Source organism: Pan paniscus, chromosome 3 (assembly GCF_029289425.2).
Source record: "Pan paniscus chromosome 3, NHGRI_mPanPan1-v2.0_pri, whole genome shotgun sequence".
Classification (NCBI taxonomy): domain Eukaryota; kingdom Metazoa; phylum Chordata; class Mammalia; order Primates; family Hominidae; genus Pan; species Pan paniscus.
In genome coordinates, this window is record NC_073252.2 from 125,367,000 (window position 1) to 125,373,168 (window position 6,169).

The window sequence follows — 6,169 nt, forward strand, 5'->3', positions numbered from 1 at the left end:
TCCCACCTCAATCTCTTGAGTAGCTGGGACTGCAGGTGTACACCACCATGCCCGGCTAATTTTTTTGTTTTGTTTTTTGTTTGTTTGTTTGTTTGTTTTTTTATAGAGACAGGGTTTCACTGCTTTGCCCAGGCCAGCCTGAACAAATATTTGTTGATCACTTACCGTGGGTCAAGCTTTGTTTTAGACATTGCATGAAAAAATAACACTATACACCACCTCTGTGGCCCAGCTACTTGTGAGGCTGAGGTGGGAGGATAACTAGAGCCCAGGAGTTGTGGTACAGCCTGGGCACCATAGCCAGATTGTCTCAAAAAAAACAAGACAAAACTTGGATTAAGATACTCTTCTGTCCTCAAGAACAGAATTCAAGAAAAATATAAAATAGCTTTAATATAAGGTAGGTCTTAATATAAGACCTGGTAAAGGCATAAGCTGAGTGCATAATTCAGGGGGGGAAAGGGATGTGACATCCAAATGAGAACAGGGAGGGCTTAACCAAGAACTTGGCATCTAGATGTATCTGGAAGATGGCTTGAATTTTTACAGATGAAAATGAAAAAAAGTATTCCTGGTGAATAGAACAGCAAGAGAAAATGTGAAAAGTTGAGAAAATGTAGCACATTTTCAAGAAAAAAAAAGCAAATTGATGAGTTTGACTTGAGTGTAGAGAATAAAACAAGTCATTAGAGGTTATACAGAGACAGCCAATTATAGAGGGTCCTAAATACCAGGCTGAAGGATACATACTCAGTTTGAAATATGCAAGTGGGTCTCTGGAGATTTTGATCAGGGGATTACAAGATAGAATGTTTTGAGGGAAAAAAGGAGAAAGCTAAAGAAACTGTGTGTAGCAAGTCCTCTTGACAGTGAAGAGTCAGGCAGGCAGGCTGAGGGTGAGGCAGGTTCCAGATAATGTCGATAGCTTAAGGGGAAGACAAAATATTGGAGCAGTCAAATGTCAGTGGAAGCAATTAGATATGGACTGTAGGATTGCGAGGAGTATGGTGACATGAAAGTTTCTTTCACTTTTTCAAGGTCCCAGAGACTCTCAGGATTCTGTGACAGAAGCTCCCCTGTTGGTGAATGCTGTTACCCTAAATTCCTCACTTTCTCTGGTAGTTATCAGAACTAGGAGTTGCTCAGCATATTAGCAAAATTAAAGGGGAAAAAAAAAGTTCTAGATGTGCCCTATTTCCAAAGTAAATATAGTCCCTCCAAAATGTGGGTAAATAAAATTTTTAAAGATCAAATTATGTGCTATATATCCAGGAATCTTGGAGTACAAGATTTCCTTTTGCAAAACAAAGGATCATTTTGTGCCAAAAGTAGCTGCCCAATAATTTCTATCTTTCAACCTTCTTTTAAACCTACTGCCTCTTTCTAATAAATCTAAAAATCTCAGGCCCTTTTTAAATGTTATTCAAACTTTCAATGTAAAATGATTAAGAACACATCAAAGTAATTATACAATGAAATGTGCTTTTTTTATTATTATACTTTAAGTTCTAGGGTACATGTGCACAACGTGCAGGTTTGTTACATATGTTTACATGTGCCATGCTGGTGTGTTGCACCCATTAACTCATCATTTACATTAGGTATATCTCCTAATGCTATCCCTCCTCCCTTCCCCCACCCCATGACAGGCCCTGGTGTGTGATGTTCCCCAACCTGTGTCCAAGTGTTCTCATTGTTCAAAGCTGAAATGTGCTTCTTAAAACAATATATGCTCCTACTGATTCTGATGTCACCACCAGCTACCTCCCAGAATACACCCTTATCCCACACCAAAAGACCTCTACAATATTTGAACAAAAGCACTGACTCTAAAACAGAGTCATTGTTTGCAAAAAAAAAAAAGATACACCATTTGAACTTTGCTGTCTCAGAGCTAATTGCACAATCAAAAGAGGGCAAGTTTATTAGTGAAACTTCCTAATTATCTTTACACTAAAGAAGCTAACTACAAACAGAAAAAAAAAGAATACTCCAAAAGTCATATATTTTTTGGAATGCTAATAGATTTGCTTTTCTAATTATGTTTAATGTAACTTATTATTGCATTTCCTAATCCCACACTGACATAACATAGGAGACAGATCACAAACAGTGCGGATTAGAAGAAGCCAGTGAAAGTTTCAAAATGTGTTGGAAAAACCCGTAAAACAGAAAACTCATACAGTATCTTGAGAACCAAGATACAGTAAGGGCAGTGACTTAAAAAACATGTAAATAGTCCTTCACAATTTTTTCTGTCATCATCTTTTTAGGTTGGTAGTGTTACATTACAATTGAAAAATTCATTCCTATGGTTCTATAATTTTTTAAAATTTCATGTGGTTTTTTTCCTTGCTTTTTTCTTTCTTGCTCCTCATATGGTTCCCCACCTTCTGCAGTACCTAGACACAATCCATCAGCTAGATAGTCATTTCTCAGGAAAGTACTGATGCAAAAAGGGAGGAAAGTCATCAAATGAGTTGTCGTTTTCATTTTTACAGATGAAAACACTGAGCTGATAAATAACAAAGTCAAAATTTAAACCCCAAAATGACAGCTGCTTACATTTATACACCACTTATACTTTTTAAAGGATTTCATACATATAGTTTAAATTTACTTAACTTTTTTTTTTTTTTTTTTGATGGAGTCTCGCTCTGTCGCCCAGGCTGGAGTGCAGTGGCGTGATCTCGGCTCACTGCAAGCTCCACCTCCCAGGTTCAAGCAATTCTCCTGCCTCAGCCTCCCAAGTTGCTGGGATTATAGGTGCATGCCACCACGCCCGGCTAATTTTTGTATTTTTAGTAGAGACGGGATTTCACCATGTTGGTCAGGTTGGTCTCAAACTCCTGACCTCGTGATCCGCCTGCCTCAGCCTCCCAAAGTGCTGGGATTACAGGCGTGAGCCACTGCACTGGGCCAAAATTTACTTAACTCTTATTAGATAATTTTATCTAAAAATGGGTTCATGAAGGCAGGGGAGAGATATGCTAAGATTCATATTTCTGATACTTGCATTTTTTAAAATTCCACATATAAATATAAAAATTAGGGGTAAAAATGTTAAGAAAACACTTGCTTTTTTAGGTTTTCGTTAAGCCATGTGGTTTTATAAAGTTATCTATAAAATTGTTCAGATTATTTTACATAGTTTGGTCTAAACTTAAGCCAATAAGAATATTTAGGCAGATGTCCAGTCTAAAATAAACCTATCAGCAGGGCACCGTGGCTCACTCCTGTAGTCCCAGCACCTTGAGAGTTCGAGGCAGGCAGATTGCTTGAGCCTAAGAGTTCAAGACCAGCCTGAATAACATGACAACACCCTGTCTCTACTAAAAATACAATTAGCCAGGTGTGGTGGTGCATGCCTGTAGCCCCAGCTACTCAGGAGGTTGAGGTGGAAGGATTGCTTGAGCCCAGGAGTCAGAGGTTGCAGCAGGCTGAGATCCTGCCACTGCACTGCAGCTTGGGCAACAGAGTGAGACCCTGTCTCAAAAAAAACAATAATAATAATAAATAAAATATAAAATAAAGTAAACCTATCAAAAAAGAAACTGAGGCTAAAAAAACTACTTCTTCTTTCTGTCGTCTCTATAGTTCATGAGGATTTGTTCTTACACAAATTATTTGAGCATATTTTGTTGTAGCATACACACAGTATTTTGAGAATTACAAACCCAAAGCAATGCATAGAGAATGTGCCCAATAAGAGAATTGAATGCATAAATAAGTTAAATTGAATAGACAGCAAAAGGATAGGTAAGTGTAATAAGAAAACTTGAGAATGGAAATAGAAGCAGGATAATTTAAGTGATATCTTATAATAAAATGACAATTGGGAAATGAATGATTTAACTCATTGATGCTTCTACATAATTTATTTGTGTTTTTAAATTCCAGGTGCTTTTAAAATAAAGGTAAGTCTAAAATTATATCAAGCTTTTTTGTGCGCTAGAAATGCTAAAAACTTGATATTTTGTATTATTTGTTGACTTATCTTAAGGGAAATTAAGTCACATTAAAGATTATTTAAAGATTTGTTTCCAGTATGAAAAATTCGATATTCTTGTGCCCTGTGACCTACTTATCCACTTTTTGGTTTTTGTTGTTTCAGTATTCAATAATATGCTGAGATATTTTAGAAAATGAAAATTTTCATACTTAATTTCTCAAGCATATTAACAAATTGCATCACATATGAACAGCTGCATATAAAGTGGACCAATGTCTTTGAACAAAGCAGTGAATGCCCTCTAGTGTTTCTTGCTAGAATATCTGTTTTAATAACAGAAAGATAAATTATATATTTAAATGATATTTTTATAACTATTTAAAAAGTAAATTATAAAAAACAGAATCTGAATATGTAAAATGTCTCAAATGTAATAAAAAATAAGAGTAGCAATACATATTGTCCAATCTAAACAACAGATATTATTGTAATGTATACATAATGGTGATAGAAATCAGAGATTTCCTGAGAGTTTTTCAGATGTGAAACATATATCAAGCCTCATTTCTAGTACTAATTTTCTAGCTAACTCTAAACTAAAGTACCTATAGAAGTCTTTTTTTTTTCTTTTTTTGAGACAGGATCTTGCTCTGTCATCCAGGCTAGAATGCAGCAGCGCGATCATGGCTCACCGCAGGCTTGAACTCCTGGGTTCAAAGGATCCTCCCATCTCAGCTTCCCAAATAGCTGGAATTACAGGTGCACACCACCATGCCCAGCTCATTTTTTATTTTTTGTAAAGACAGAGTCTTGCTATGTTTCCCAGGCTGGGTCGAACTCCTGGATCAAGCAATCCTCCCACATTGGCCTCTGAAAGAAGAAGTCATTCTCAAAGCAGCAAATACACATATTTTGTCCCAAAAGCCATACCTCTGCCCTGTCCATGAGCATGCATACACAGAGCTTCTATCTCTAGAAGATAAAACACTATTCCCATGGGCATCTGCTGCCTCTGCTCAAGTCATCCTGTTAATAATGGCCATAGGGAAGCAGTAAAGAATACCATTTACCTGGACACTCGCCAAGCCTGCAATTTTCCAGTGTGCCTTGACTTAACTTTACACGGCAGCAATCATTTCAAGAATATACAATCCCAAGAACAAAAAAATACCAATACCTCAGTGATAAGCACCAGTGCCTGGTCTATCTAGTGTAGCATTTGCTTAGAGAGAAGAAACGAACATCAAAAACCATGTTGGTGAATATCTGAGCTTGTCATGACTTAACAGATAGTGCATGTCATCTTAGAAACTAAGGAAAGTGATTATAACTGTCACAAATGAAAAAAGTCATTGGAAAATATTTGAGTTGACTACATCAAGTAGTGAGTATCTGTTATTTTCTTGCCCAGCATCCCTTCACTTTCTTTTGGGGACCACCCCTCTTGTATTGCACAAAACTGGCATTTCACGGAAGGTATTTTACTTTCTTCAGGACCAAGGAATGGGCTCAGAGTGCAACCTTACCCAGACTTTAACTTAAGGAGTGTCTTAGGCAGAGCAAAGAGGGGATGAAAAGTTTCTCCCTAGACCTCAGAGCCTCCTGTTCCTGCACTTCCCAAGGCCTAGATGTTCAGCTTTTCCTTGGAGTCTGTGTGAAATATCAGTAGCTCATTTTTTCCTCTTTTTGCTTAAGTTAACCAGAATAAGGATGCCTAATTAAACTACTTCATAATAACAGTGTTATACTTATCACAGTTAAATGGTTGCATAAAGCATGAAGAACAAAATTAAGTGGTATAATTATTTTGTATTTTAACTACAAATGAATAATTTATGGACAATATTTTATCATGTAAGAACATTATCAGCTATAGTTTTAAAACAGAATTTGTGGAGATGTTACATTATTAATTTACTTTCATGAAAACCTATAAAAGAGCACAATAAAAAAATTAAAACAAAAATATTATTCATTGCTCAGGTCTACAGATAAACAAAGATGTCTTCTTTCATTCTGTGCTTTAATTGTCAGGTTCTATAAAAATGTGTTTCCTCCACCACTGCCTCAAAAATTGAAGGGAGAGAATTAACCTCTCTGTCTCTCCAGATCTTTCATGCAATTCAAATTTACACTTAGTTTTGTTTCCATTTTTAACCTACCAAAAGGTAGCTAAGTTATAATATTTGTCTTTATTAGTAAATAATCTATGTATTT